This window comes from Lemur catta, chromosome 2, assembly GCF_020740605.2.
Source record: "Lemur catta isolate mLemCat1 chromosome 2, mLemCat1.pri, whole genome shotgun sequence".
Classification (NCBI taxonomy): domain Eukaryota; kingdom Metazoa; phylum Chordata; class Mammalia; order Primates; family Lemuridae; genus Lemur; species Lemur catta.
The window spans coordinates 91,275,031-91,291,850 of NC_059129.1; positions in this window are offsets into that span (position 1 = coordinate 91,275,031).

The following is a 16,820-nucleotide window of genomic DNA, read 5'->3' on the forward strand; positions in this document are numbered from 1 at the left end:
AAAGCCAGCAAAAGCCATAGTTACAAGAAGTAATTGAACACTTTGGAAATGCCTTGAAGATCTAATGTAATGCAGTAGAACTTTTTTAAATGAATAAAAGCTAAATGTATAATAATTCCACAGAGAAAAAGAAAATATAAATGAAAGTTTGCAGTACTAAGTAATGAATTTATAAATGTTTAATGTAGTGAGACCAAGCAGTACCACCTTTTGGTAATGTGTGTTAAACATTAGCAATGTTATTACTTGGAAGAGACAAATTAAAAACCTGGTTTACCTCTTATTTTGTGTCTTGTATGCTTTGCCTGTTTTATGATAATGATATTATCTGTATTGATTATTCTCGTTCAGTAGAATTTTGTACATTCACAAACTGAATTTTTAACTATAGGAAAAAAGATAAAACAATTAGACTTAACTAAAAATTTTTCATTCTTTCATATTGTAACTAATGATACTTTAAATGATCTCATGTATCACTTAAGAATAACAGTAATGGCAGTTGCATTAACCTGGAAAATGTAGGAATAGATTTTAGCTCTGTTAATAGAACATGAAACATTAGTTTTTAATATCTTGCTACATGTGGTATTTTTAAATAAGAAGGCATGGAGAAAATTGATATTTGAAGAACTCTGATATAAAAACAAATCTGTGTAGAGGACGGTGGTCTAAAGTGGAAAAGGTCGCTAGAGTAGTTATCACTCTAAAGGGAATGTGTTTTCTTCTAAATGGAGTATAAGATGTTATGTATTTGCTTAGTACACAGGATCAGGTTCATATAGTCCTTCCCTAAATCTCCCAATGGTTTGTGCTCGTTTTCTCTAGACTTGTTACTCTGTCTTGATCTGTGGTGATGCCATCTTCAGGAAGTCAGAGAATAATGTTAATCCAACCTAGTGGGGGCACACCTGCATATGCACACACGAGCAGGCTAATATTGTTTTACTTAGGAGCAATGATTTTACTCTGGACCATGTATGTGCTTCAGAAAGATGGTAGTTACCTAGCACATAGGTATCTAAAGAGGAGGAATAACTGATATGTATGGTGGTGTTTCACAGAATTCTGACTCAGAAAAAAAATAATAATAACAGAATCTTAGGGTTGGAGGGGGTTTAAAAAACCATCTAAACCAACTGTCCATCTCGTTACATCATTCTTTACTGTGAGGCTCATTTCTGACGGTGTTACCTTGGAAGGTGACTAATTTCTAGTGCTTGTTTTGAATTTAGTTTGTGGAATGATTTCTTAGCTTACCCTGTAATATACTGCTCTGTACTGAAAACAGTTCCTAAATTGGAGTCACTAAAATAATCCATATCATGGCAGTGTGGTTGGAGTGGGCCAGGAATGGGGAACCTTTTCATGTTGGAAGGCCACATTAATTTTGCTATAATCAAATAAGGCTGCATTCAAGAAACTTCAATTAGATATACTTAAAAATGTACATTATTTTGTAAAAGATCTAACTACTATGTACTTAATAATTTCAAAAATGAAAACTATTAGCTAATTTTAAAGTTAACTAAACTTTTAATGACTTTGTTGTGTCTGCTTTTTTGTTGGAAAGCATTTGGATATTTGCTTGCAGCATGAAGGTCCCCAGTTTCAGTAGATTCTCTAGGTGGGTATCAGTCACTTTTGACCTTAAGGGCATTTTGGTTTGGGTTAGGTAGAAGATGTAGATTCGCAGCAATAAGTTGTTGAAAAGCACAAAAGCATTTTTTTGGGCATGCTGCCAAAGGCATGGGTATTCTACTGCATGTTTTCATATTTCAATTGGATCTTTCTTAACATCAAACAATGACTTTAAAATCTCATCTACTGAGAGCTCAATCAATTCTATCTGTAGTTCCTTAGGTGCTTTGATGATATCAACTAGATGAGGCTGAAATGCTAATCTGAGTGTGATGTCATCATTCTCAAAGTCAGTGAATCTTTCACTGTATTCTCCAACTAATCTATAATAGCTGCTCATTCTTCAAATGATTTGCATATATCATCTAGTTCATCAGTGACCTTTGCTAACTGGGGAAAATGTTCATCTGAAATTTCCTACTGAAGAAGAAGTGTTTTGAAAAAAAGATAGCTTTTCTATAAATGCTTGGATTTTTTGCCACATATCATATATAGACTGAGTTTTATCTTGCAAAGAAATATTCAAGTCATTTTGATTTGACATGATATCACACAGAAATGCTGTATTCCTATAGAAATCTTCTTTCAATACATCACATTGCTGGTTCTATTCTTCATAAAATTTAACTATCTGTTCTTGCAGAAGTAAAATTTTGACTAACACCTGTCCTTGCGATAGCCAATGCACTTTAGAATGATAAGGCAAATCCACACTGAATACCTCATTGTTCTACTTGAGCATGTTACAAAACTGATGATGCCATGTTGCATTTGCAGGAATATAGTTAATGAGACTTATAACTTGTTGCAATGTGTCACTTAATAGCTTTAGCACAGAGATTTTGCTGATGCAAGATACAGTGAAAAGAAATGAGAGCATCTGGATCTGGTAATACCTTTTTTTAAATCTGTGCAATATACCCTTCATGTTTTCCTGTCATGGAAGGTGCACCATCTATACATATGCTCACTAAGTTTACCAAATTCAGTCCAACTTCATGACATTTATCTAGAGAATTGTTGCAGTTATCTATTCCCCATGTTCTGTCTGCAAGAGTGCCCAAAGCAAGTAATTCTTCATAGCAAAGAAAATCTTCTGTTAGGACCTGAATGAAGCATAAAACCTACACCGAATCAGTAGTATCAGTTGATGTATCCAAAGCAAATAAATGATATATATTTTCCTTTTGAAATATTGCATGAAGTTGTTCTTTTAAGTTGAAGGCTGATTCATGCTGCCCATCAGTTATGGCTCTCCTTGAAAGAGGCAGTCGTTTGTTCTTTGAAATGTTATCAGCATCTAAGCATCCTACAACTTTGACAATGCATTCTTTCACAATTTCAACATCAATGAATGGCTTCCCTTTTTTTCTGAGTATATAAGCTACCTTATAGGTTGCTTCAGTGGCATTATTTCCAGGTCTTATTGCTATTTGAATGAATTGTCTTTGCTTTTGCTTTTCATCTTTTAATTCCTAGAATAAAACCTTTCACAACTCTCCCTCTAATTTAAAATATTTGTGGTCCTTATGAGTGTTATAGTGCTGATAGGCATTGAATTTCTTTAATGTTGATATTGCAGTATCACAAAGTAAGTAATTCATCTTATGTTTAGCAGTAACAGGATAATACTGTAATTCTCAATCCTCATTAAAAAAATCTGTTTTTGTCCTTCAGTGTTCTCTTAGTCTTTGACATGATGGGCTGTTGAGCCGACAGAATTAAAAAATACTGTCAAGCTGTGCAATTATTCACAAATTCCATTTCAAACAGAAACACAGTGCACTGTTGTCAAAAGCTGATAATAGATTGCCAAACTCAACTTCCATAAACTCTCTCCAACCAGCCTCATGTGGTAGTGCTGCCAGTCAGGTAGAGGAAGGTAGAACTAAATCATGAGTGTAGCAGCTGTCAATTTAGCCCTTATGGCTTACTAATGTCCTAATTGTACCAGTCAATCTGGAAGGATTATTTCTTTGAAAATTATTTTATTCTGTTTATTTTAAATATGTTCATTTTTAAAATATTAAAAATGGACAAAAATGTATTAATAAAAATAAAAGGATTTGTTCTGTAAAATTTGTATTCAGTCAGAAGCTGTACTTAAGGACCTAGAAGGCCACATGTGGCCTTAAGGCTGCAGGTTCCCCACCCCTGGAGTAGGCTTATAAGGTGAATATTCTAGATAGTGTTTCAATACTCATTTTATAGTCCTGTATCTTTATAATCACATGTTGAATGCAATTTTAATACTACAAAAGATACATAAAAACACACTGTATCTATTATTTTCATAGAACAATAGACTAATTTCTTTATTAGTAAATGTCATTTTATGAAAGTGGCATCTGACAAAATTTCATCTTGCTCTCAATTATCTAAACACAAGAGATGATCCTGACTGAATTAAAACTCTCTGTTTAGTGTCAAATTGAACAGATGCAAGCTCATTTATGAAGGGTCTTCCCTTGGAAATAAACTCTTTAATTCAATAACTATGTAATCCCAAAATATTCCACAGAATATGAACACCTAGTTAAATTCATTTCAAGTACCAAAGAATCTTTCAGTAATAACATTTACATACTAATTTAAATTTAATTATACAACATAAAACATTTAGAACCATTAAATACAGAATAATTATTTTGAACTAAGTGCTTCTAAAATTATTAACATATTAATATATTTTGAAATAATGATTTAGCCATTTAAGTAAACTCATCATTTTATTCATATTAAAGTTTATCTGGAACCTACAGTGTACTTAACATCTACAGAGACATTACTACCTGAACATTTACTGCACTTAAAGAATGCAATTCAATGAATAAAAATGACTTTTTATAACACTGAAACAGAGAGTTTAAGAAAGTAAATATGTTGCTATTTTATTTTGTGTTGCTTTGTTTTGGCAAAAATGTTATAAATGGCCAAACATATAGGTGTGTGATAACACATTAAAATATACTTTAAATTCAATAAGCATTAAAAGTAAAGTTCACTAGTAATTTCATGAGATTTTATCATGGAATTATAGGAATAGGAGATAATATACAGTTTTTTTCTGTCTCATTTTAGAATTTTCCTATTATAGTACATTAATATTAATCTACTTTATAATGGTGTCATTGAAGCAGATTCTATAATATAAATCATTCTAGTATTTAACCACATCTCCTGTTAAGAATGATTTTGTCATCTATTATTCTTTAAACCTCTGAAGACACTTCTTAAGCTCTGTTCTCATGGAGATGAGTAAATTCTAATACTCATATTATTATCTTAAAATCATTAAGTCTTCTCTTTTGTAGATATTTTTAGCATTCCTGGTTTTATGTGGGTCTAGTCACTTTCATTCTTTATATTGCTTTCCATTTCATATTTGCTTTTACCAAAAAAGCATCAAACTGTTTCTTAGCACCTTACAATTATGCAAAATTTTGTGGAATTTTTAATGCTTTAGATATATTTTTTCTGATTTTATTTTTTTAAACTAGTTTCCACTATGATTCTAAGATCTTTTCTTTCTTCTACTTGTGTCACTTCCTATCTAAGCCTTCTATTCCTATTTTTCATTCTAGTGATGTGTAGCTGCTCTACATTGTTGATAGTATTCATGTTGTAATCGTTTCCTCTCAGGCATTGATTATCTAATCACATTTAATCATCAGCAAACTCAAAAAACTCTTAGCCTCCCTGTTTTATTAGAGGCATTATTCCAAAATGCTCCTTTCCAGCAGACTAAAGAGAAAAAGTGAATTAATGCCAGTGGTTGAGTTACAGAAAACAGAATCATTATTGTCTATCTAGCAGCCACAGACATCATTCTGTTCTACTTGACTCATACTTTTTGGAATTCAATTTCATGTTAATAATTCCCATGGAGTGGCTGAATTAACTTAATGATTCAATTTATAACTGTACCATACTTATATAATAGTATTCAAAGTGCCTTCAGTTAAACTATCGCTTTTAAAACTGGGGAGAATTCATAGATGATATCTTGTATCTCTGTGGCATCAGTTGTAATTTCTCCTTTCATGTTCCTGATGGAGGTTATTAGAGATTTTTCTGTTCTGGTCTTAGTTAGTCTAGCCAAAGGTGTGTCGATTTTGTTTATCTTTTCAAAGAACCAACTTTTTGTTTTATTAATCCCCCGGGGGGACAAGGGCAATATACATAACCTAAACTTTTGTACCCCCACAATATGCTGAAATAAGAATAAAAAAAAAACCACTGTGAATATAAGAATAAATAAATAAATAAATGCGTGCTATTCTAAGTAAAAAAATAAATAAATAAAAATATGATTTAGTTTTTTTTTTTTTAAAAAACTGGGGATAAAGGAGTTAAAGTAGCTGGTCTGTAACCCTTTCACTGCCTTTGCAAGGAAACAGACATGGGGATGTTGCTGGGAGGGGCAGGGAGGGAAGCAGAGAATTCAATATAATCTCCTTATAAAAAGATGATGACTGGATCTACTGTTAAATGAGCTAATGGTATTGCAAGAAAAAGAGACCTTATCTATGGAATGTTCTTGGCAGGATGTTCCTAGTTTAGGATTACTTATGGCAAATCAACCCAGAATCTGTGGATTTGTGGAATGTGAGATATATGTAAGCTTGCTGACTCTCTAGGGTATCAAGTGTAGTTGTTTACTAGCCTAAATGGCCAACAGCTGTGTGGGACAATTAAAGGCAATGAAGCATTTCAGGGTCATGAACGGATGAAGTTACTGGATCCAGTGGGTATACAAAGTGGGGAGCAACAAGTTTTACCTTTGGAGAGAGGATTTGGGAAAGGATCCTGAAGATGCCATCTGTACCCTGTACACAAATCAGATGCACCAAAGTACCTCAGCCAATTTCATGGTGAGTAGGACATAAAAAAGGTGAAGAGGCCAGGTGTGGTGGCTCACATCTGTAATTCCAGCACTTTGGGAGGCTGAGGCAGGAGGACCACTAGAGATCAGGAGTTCAAGGCCAGCCTGAGCAATATAGCAAGACTCTTGTCTCTACAAAAAGTAGAGAAATTGGGTGGGCATGGTGGCACACAACTGTAGTCCCTGCTACTTGGGAACTGAGGCAGGAGGATAGCTTGGGCTCAGGAGTTTGATGTTGTAGTGAGCTATGATGATGCCACTGCACTCTAGCCCAGACAACAGAGTGAGACCCTATAGCAAACAAAACAAAACAAAACAAAACAAAAAGTGAAGAGGCCTTCAGGCTAACAAGTAACTCATGGGAAAAAACATCTCTATCATTAAACCAAAAAATGAAGTAAAATTCTTTCTGTTATTTAAACTCACTGGAAAAACTTCAAAATGAGACTGACGGTATGAATTTGAATGTTTGAACTAGCAAACTCTTGGTTACATTATTAGAGTTACCACATATCTGTATCCATTTACAACTGATTAATACAGTGGCACAGTTGCTGCCAAAGAGTGCAGGAAATTTTGTGTAAGGGATCCAGAAATGCTGGCATTGGGGTGGAATAATTATCTCATTTTCATTAGCTCAATGTTAACGCCTAATGAGGTTGCTTATTCACACTAGCTGTCTGTCATAGGGAACTCCTACACCACATTGGTGATGTTATTATCCTAGTATTTAACCTATAGTCTCCTATTTCCGTGAGAAACTAGCTATCTATGAACAGAGTACTGAGACACGGTCTGTCTTATGGGGAGGAGTGCTGAATGGAGGTCACAGAGAGCATAGTACGGGACCATGTGGACAGTGATGTGTTTCCTTTGAGCATCAATCACACTATACCAGCAATACCCAAATAGGATGTGACTGACAGCAAGCAAAGAAAAAAATGAGAGGGCTGATGACATCATGAAAAAAGTAGCTCTTAGCAGAGTCTTCTCATTCCCTTTGGGAGAAGTTGGCATAAGACCTCCACTTTGAAGTAACTTTTCTTTGGCTCGGAACACACACACTGTTCTACATTCCAAAAAATACATATATAAAAGTAGCTCTAATATATAAAATAACTAGATGTTGAATAAGGTTGATTTATTCTTTTCTCTTGGTTTATTTGGAACCAAGGTCCTACCCAAACCATTTTCATCTTTACCTTTCACCTGTGACACACACACACACACACACACACACACACACACACACACACACACACACACTTCATCCCTTGCCCATCTCAGTCTACCTGAGATATTCTAAAACTGAATGTATAGGAAATCCTACTATTGAGAAAGCTGGTGTTCTAGCCAAAGCAATCAAAAGATTATTTTATGTGTATGAAGAAATATTATAATGTAGAACAGTATTTCTCTAAGCTATAAAAATGTAGACTCCTTGGCTTCCCTCCAGATTTGGGGTAGGGATCAAGAAATCTATATTTTTACCAAATCTTCTTTGTGACTTCTAAGAACAATGATTAATAGAAAGAACACTGGATTAAGTACTTCTGGAAGAGTTACTAGTGTCATGTGGCTGCTTTTTTTTCCTTTCTATCTGAATAGAATTGGACAAGTTATAAAGAGGCCTTAGTTTTCTCATCTATAAAATGAGGCAATTAAACTGGCCATGGAGGGGTAGTCCAGGTGTAATTAGCACAATTTGTTGTCTAGTTGTTCAGTGTATTTTTAAATGAATTATCCATACACACAATGCTCTCTTAGAGGATTTGCCTTGCGATTCTTCACGTCCTTGTATTCTCTGAGATGCCTCTGATAGCCACAGGAGCAATGACAGTTGGGGAAAAAAATGTGTTTAGTGAGAAGAATGCCAATGGTTACAAATTCCTGGCAACTTGCTCAGTTCTCTAAGTAATTGCCTGTGGGGCTACTTCATCTAATACAATAGGATGTGATCAGTATATTGATGAGCAAAAAATTGTTGCATCTCTTTTAGCTACAAGTCTATGAACTTTCTCAGAAATTTATACTCAGCTTAAAGGAATTTGAATTAAAAAATTGTTAGTATTTACTTTGCTTTTCATAACATTTCTCCATAGAAGATATCTATGTAAATAACAGCCACAAAACTGCTATATGTCTATTATTTTTTAATTTTAGTTATAAGCCATATGCCTAAAATTCTTTATTTGAAAGTTTGGCCTCATATGTCATAAATTAGAAAATTGATAGGAAATTCTCAGTGAGAAGACTTAACAATTATGAGCTTCAAGATAACAGAAAGGAATAGATTGTTGTCACAAGATCATGGCTGCTGACCATAAGATAAATGTCAGAGCAAAGTCATTGCAAAGTCTGGCCATTTATCAAGCAACTGTTCTAGTTCAAAAGTTTTATTTTTCTTATCCTGGCTAATCTATGATTTAGATGCTGTCATTTCACCTGCCAGGTGTTTGTGCAACTAAATGACTTGGGTCATAGCCACATTAGTTAGAGTTACATAAACTTGATTTTTGAGTGATTATTGTATTTAGTCTAAGAAAAATCTTATAGTAAGAAATTAATTAAGAAAGTTAATTGATTTGGCTTATTTTTTGTTTCTTTTTCTTTTGACTTAGAATTTTTTAATGACCTCATCTATTCTTAAAAGTGATTTAGTGTGGTTCACATTAAAATGCATATTTAATAAATCAGTAAAGTAGAAATTTAAAAAGCTAGAACTAAGGGGAATTATACTGAAAGTTATTTTAATATAAGCATAATGACACTAACAAGTATACTGATTGCTCTATACATCTTACTCCCTGACAGAGTGGCTTATTGAACCACAAGTGTGATATTATCATTTAATACTGACAGATCTATTGTCATCAATAGCCATTTATACCCATCACCACTCATAAATAACTGTAAAAACATAGGCCACTGCCCTCCTAATTTAACATGTTCTTCCACATTCCAACCATGATGGTGAATTTGGAATTCACTTAACTTCTTAAAACAATGGGACCCATAGACCAGCTTCCTCAAATGGGGAGCAAACCCCCAGTAATTAGTAAGCTAATAAAGTATATGGGATCTTTGTATAACTTATACATATATAAACAGATATACTTTATTTACAGAACTACTTGAGAATAGCATTACTTGGAGAGATGCAGTAAAGATTTTCTTCATTTTCCTCTATAAATATTCAGAGAAGCCAAGTATCTTCCAGAATCATGCCTAGTCTCTGGATTTTGCACAATTCTTCTCTTTCAGTTGTGGGAGAAGCTGAAAGAAAAAAAATGGATATCATGGATCCTAAAATATGGTTACCTAAAAGCTTTATAGTCCTTCTTTTTTCTCTTGCTTCCTTTGTTCATTCATGTGTCTAATCAAAACATATTGAATAGTTGCCATGTGTTGGATATTGTATATTGTTAAGGTAAAAAAAAATAGATGAACAAGGCATGATCTCTCCATTGAGGAATTCCTAGATTAATGTGTATGGATGTATATGAGTGTATATGTATTAATATACATGTATGTAAACACACACATACATGCATGTTTAGGTAAGGATAAGTATTAAGTATTAAATAGTTCAGTACAACTGGGAACATATGTATGAGGTAGGGTTGAGGGACAAGTGGGGAATGTCTGGAAATGTAATACAGCTTTAGAATATAAACGACCTTGAGCACTTTGCTAAGGAGTTCAAATTTTGTCCTATAGGGAAGAGAAAGTCATGGAAAGACTTTTAAACACAAGAATGACTGAATCTTGCATGATCATATTGAAGACATCATGAAAGCATAAAACATTGGAAGTCGGAAGTCTTTGCTACACTTTAAGTAAGACTTGGCGGTTGCTTGAAAAAGCAAGGGGGTAGTAGAGGTGATGAGAAGGGCATTGACTATGTGGGAGACTATATTAACAGTTCTTGGTAAATTATTTAGGGATATAAGAGGAAAAAATGACTCAAGAATTACTCCGATGTTTTTAGCTTGGAAGTGTAGAACCATAGTTAAAAGAAAAAAACTTTGTGGTGAGGCTATAAAGCTGGTTTTTATCACCTTTTATCAGTGTGTTCCTAGGCAATTTGCTCAAATTCTTTGTGTCTAAGTGTTTTTACTTGTAAAATAGATATAATAGTTACTTTTACCTTAATAGGATTGCTGTATTAATGTGTTAGTATATGCAAAGCTCTTAAAATGCTGTCTGGAATATAATAGATGTTGAACAAATGTTTTTTCTTATTATTATATCACTTTTATCAGACATCATTATTATTATTATCATGATGCCATTATCTGAAATAAAGTATTCCAACAACAAAGGAAATTTTGAGGAAAATAGACTGAATCCTACTTTGAAGTAGTCAAATAGTTTAATCAAACATCCAGTAATAAGTAGGTCATCAGAGAAGCAGTTCTGGAAAGAGGTAAAATTTCTGGAAAGAGTATATAAATTTGGAAGTCAACCATGTACTGTTCACATTTGAAGCTGTGAAATAGTTTGGATTGCCCAAGGGGAAAGTATAACAAAAGAAAAAAAGAGAGGAATGTTGAGAAACAAAATAATCCTCCTAGAAATACTAATATTTAAGCAATGGGTAGAAGATGGGCCATCATAGTAGCCTGAAGAGCAAAGATACAAAAGAAGAACATGGAAAGATGGGTGGGAAAACCAAAAAGGTAGAGCCCAGTAAGATGAAGACAACTACATTGTCAAATTATTGGAATTCAACAATTGTTGTGAATGATGTAATTAAATAATTTGATAATTGAGAAACCATTGGTTACGTAGCAATCTGTTTTCATCCTGCTGCTTTCACATTGATTAGCATCTGAATAAATTGAAAATAAATGTTAGACTAAAAAAGCGGTTTAAGTAATGTTAGGGATGAACTTTGGATTTCAGTGAGCTAAATTTTTAATGGAGAAGTGAGGAAAGTTATTAATATACTTTGGTAAAAATATAATGTAGACAATACTATCTATTAAAGTGAATTGTATGTCACCTAAATTTGCTTTCATACTATTATTCATATCAATGTAAGAGTGGATGAGTCAGCAAGTTGTGTCCATGGGCTAAGGAAAGAAATCACCCGTACATGGAGAGAATAAAATTGGGAGAAATTAAGGAAAAAATGGAGGAAAAAAGGAAGTAAAAATTTTAAGTCAAATAAACTAGATACAAGCAAGTTAAAATCTAAAAACTGCCTGTACACAGGTAATAACCAGTTAAAATATAATGGAAAAATGATTCTATTTACAGGAACAAATGTAAACTATGATAGTTAAGAATCATTTTATTTTAACAAGAAATGAATATTACTATATTTTGCTTGGCTCAGTGGAATGAGTAAACAAATTCCTGAATTAAGATACTAGAAAAAAAATTTCACCAGATTTTTAAAAACATATTTAATTTAATTTCAATAAAAATCTCAATAGGATATCTTTAGGAAATTTAAAAATTGATCCTAAAATTCGTATAAACAAACAATTTCTGGTAAGATAACTTTGAGAAAAATTAGTAAATAGCTGAAGAGCTGAATTATTAAGGCTCATTTTTTAAAAACCAAATAATTAAAACTTAGAAATCAATTAAAGAAGGAATCTTGATGGGCCTGGTTCATGAATAAATTATAAATTATTCATTAATTTAGAAATATAATAGCTAATGAATTACAGAATATTTAACTTCCTTAATAATGAAAGATATGCAAATGAAAAGCACATAAGAAATATTCTTTTATCTTTTTGTTAGTTGATATATGAAGACCTATTTCATAATGTTTAGCAAAAATGATTATAAGCTTAAAATGTTTATATTCTTTGTCCCAGTAATAATATTTCTATGAAGGAAATCAAAATATATAAGGACATTTTTAAGTATGTTTATTAAAACATTATTTTATAAGAAAATAGTGGGAGCAAGTTAAATGTTCCACAAAATAAGAAAAATTAATTATGGCAATCTCATATTATGTAATACTATACAAGCACTAAAATTATGATTACATAGAAAATCAGTATTATAAAAATTTGAATAAAAACTTGAATGCAAAAATATATATGCAGTTTGATATAACCCAGAATATATATAATATATCTTATATTCTGTTTTAGCCATTTTTCTCTTGGAATCTGAATTATTCAGTGCTTTGCTAAGGATGTAGTAATCTAAATAGAAAAATTGAAGTGTCTGTAATTAGGCTTATCAGATAGCTGTTTGTTTTCCCTCTTAATTTCAGTACATATTTTAATATTGCATCCTGGACAAAAATAAATATGAGCACTTTCAAAATTAATTGACCAAAAGTGATATTAAAACAATCTTGGTCTATTAAAGTAGCTAGTGTGTATGGGATAAAAATTCTAATTTTGCATTTTATAAACCAACTGAATGTAAACAAGAAATTTCAAAAGTAATAGAGGATTCTTCAGAATTAGAGCAAGTGGCCGAATGCTGACAGCAGATGTATTTACTGGGAAACTGACTGCAGGTTAGAGGTACTACTCTACAGGAACAGGCATTAGAACAGCATCCTTAAGTGAGGAGGTATGTGGGCCCATCTCTGGGAGCAAATTCCCTCAGATAAGATTTGTTCTAGTTGTCTGGCAAGGGATAGTATGTTCTGGGAGGTGATTATTATGAAGAGGGTTTGGCTGAGAAAATGATGCAAAATTAAGAATTTATAATAATTTTTACACATTTGCCCAGACATAATTAATATTAATTTTCTGCCACTTTTTTGCTTTCCAATAAATGATGACAGGAAAAGTAATTTTGGAAGTAAAAAATTGTTTTGTTTATGGCAAATCAATTATTTAGAAAATGAAGCTTAGTGGTGATTTTAGGGAAGAGTGTAAAGAGCACTGAACTGCTTATCTGAATGCCTGGAAGCTAGGCCAGTTTAACCATTACTACATAAACTTGAGCAAGACTCACAGTTGTTCTAGAGTTCAGTTTCCCCAGTTGGAAAATAAGGCATTTGTTTTTAAATCACCACCAAGATCCTTTCTGTCCCTAAATTTCTATGATCATAATTTCAATAACAGCTACTCCACAATTATAGCAATAGTAATAATTTCATTTATTGTCACTTTTAAGCTGGGTGTGGTGCAAAATACATTCTATGAATTATTCTATTTAATTCTTGCAATGATAATAGGTTCTATTATCAGCTCCATTTCTTAATGAGAAACTAGGAGTTTAGAGATGTCAATTAATTTACCCAAGGCCATATAGTTGCAAGTGGCACAGTCAAGATTCAAACCCAAATAACTACAAATCCCAAGCTCAGAACCACTATACCACACTCTTCCTCTATTTCTTATCTTACTGCTAAGCAACCAGAGCATAGGAATGGCTGGTTGCAAATGTGGAAAATGTGCATCAGATATACTAATGGTGAAGAAAGTTGTGTCTTACCCCTATCATTCTCTGCAGCACCTAGTAGATTATCTTACAAATGTGTCTTTGTTGAATAAACTAAAAGACAGCATTCTTTTCCTCTATGTACCCAATCATTGGGATCTTTAGAAACAAAACAAGGGAGAGGATCATGTTCAAAATTACTAGTCCATGATGGTTTGAGGTACACAATTCACTGTAAATGTGGTACTTACCTCAACATGATATTAACATAGTTATTTTTATAATATATTTGCCTTCCATAATTTTTTTTAAAAGACCACATTTTTTCTGACTGTGATGTCCACTGGTTAACTTGTTAGTGAAAGACAAGATTTTCTGAAATTACCATCTTTGTGCTCTATTTTAATTAAAATATTTTGTCATAAGTAAAACAATGTACAAATGTAGCTAAGTAAAATTTATCGTTGCTCTAAGTATGAGTAAATCTGAATAACAGATTATTTTTTGAGCAGTATGTAATTATACACCACCCATAAAGCCTTATTTGGCAGGCACATGTCAAAGCCGCATACATAGACACTGGAGTTACAAAGAGGAAGCAGGGACTCTTCCTACCCTTAGGAGTCTTTCAGTCTAGCTGGAGAAATACACATAAACAAGCTATCAGAAAACAAGAAGACAAATGCTGTAACTAATAATGTAGGCACAAGGAACAGCACATTATTTCTACCTGGATACGATGGGAGGATGGAAATCAGGATACATTTCACAGAAAAGGCAAGATTTGAACTGCCCTCGGAAGAAGGGTTGAAAAGACAGAGGATGGTGTTACTGATAAACGTGCAGGGCAAGTAAAGGCCTAAAAGTCTATGAGCGTGTAGCATTCAATAGAGTATAGGAAATGTCGGTCTGAATATCAAGAGTGAGGTCAGGCTAGAGAAATGGGTTGCACATCAATATCTAGCTATTAATTAAAATTTCGCATAGCATGAGAAGCAGAGCTAGAAGAATAGGGGTTAGAGATAATGATGAGGAGCAAAAACATTCAAGGGCACTGCTGAGGAAGAACCGCTAGGGAGGGGGTCCCAGATTGTGCTTTATCAAGTTGAATCCCCCTTTATTGATTCTTTCTCCAGTGTTTATCCGTGTAACCTTGAACAACCCTCATTCCAGCACAACTTCTGCCATCTGTGGAATGAGGAAATAAAACTAACTCATTCATTGCCAGCCTGGGTCCCCAAAGGTACTAATGAAGTTCTTCAAAATGAACTAAAACTCCATTTAGATTTTTAACATTACAAAATAGCAGTATACATTGCAGCTTGTTTACTGATACAAAATCCTTCAAAATTTGACATCTGCAAGTAAACTAATAAAAGAACCTTTACTAGTGAAAACATTGCAAGGCATTAGCCCAGATGGTTACTGGAATCCTTTCCAGTTCTAAAAACCTATTATTTTATTATTTCAGTGAATATTTGCAGAGCTTGGTTTTTAACATAAAATTTATACTCCACCAAACAATATTCTCAGTGTCCCTATCCCTGAAAATGTAGCCTGCCTTGCAGCTGCACATGGACCATTAGTACAGCCGTTTATGTAAAATGTGATGATATCTGTTTTCATTGGTTTATTAAAAAACAAAACCCAGCATTTAAAATCAGTCATTTCTTGGGAAGAAGGCAAATAGCATAATTAAAATAAGATCGAGTTGTGAAGATGAATTTTCTGAAGAAGTCTAGTTTATTAATGTCTACTTAGAAGTCAGATTTTTGTTTAATTATAATATTCTTGGAAGAAACTAAAATTAGACTTCTGGCATATCCGTTTTCTCCTTTTAAAAGGGAAAAGATCATAATTGCTCTCACCTCATACTTCATAAAGCTTTCCTGAAGAATATTTTGGAAGAATGTTCTTTTGAGCATTGGGGTTCAAAAATAAGATCATTTAAAAACAATACAGCCACCTACATAACCATATTTTTTAGAAGAAAATTACCTTCATCACTAAAAATTTGCTCTTGTAATCAGATCAAATACTGTAATTATAAAGTATAACTGATTAATTAGAAGATTTTAGCTTTTAAGCAGTACATATACATATATGCATATGTATTTTCACCCTTTTAAAAAGACTCAATTATTAGCTGAAAGCTACTACATCACATAAATCAAAAATTTGGTTGTATTAGGAGTCATGTTTGAAACTAAGGATGGTGAAAATCTTAAACAGTAGGAAAACAATCAAGGCTGCATGTTCTCCTTGGATACATCAGAAACCAAGTCATTGACCAGGATTTAATATTAAGAAAACTTGAGAAAGTATGGAATCCTGAATTTTAACTTTTTACCACTTCTTATTTAGCATCTGGAGGAAAATGATAGGAATTCAGTGCTTCAGAAATGAATCCTAATCTTCTGACCAATAAATATATTAGTTTTCATTCTTGCAGAAGCAGTTTTCACATATTTAAAAACTCAAGTATGTATAATTTTTATTATCTTAACTTTTAATAATTCATTCATCTCATTATATTTTGAAATGAACATTAATGGGCCAAATATTATACATGCCAGGATATTCTTATAATATGAATCTAATGGAAATTAATACAAATTTTAAACCTTTAGATTTCTAAAACTATCCTTCTAATTCATCGGCTGAATATTAATATCAGTTAGCTATTCCTTGAATTTTATGTCAACTTAAATGCACTGGCTGATTTGACAGGGGGGTCAATGAAAGAGCCCTGTAGGATTCTTAAGTTCAATATGTGCATCAAGATAAGCAAGAAAATGACATTTCTTTTCTTCTCTTCCGTGTTTTACAGTAGGTATTAACACATATTTATAGCCCCAAAGAGCCTGTTAGAGCAGCCTTTGTTCTTCTACCTCTTAAAACATGCCAGAAAAGGATACTT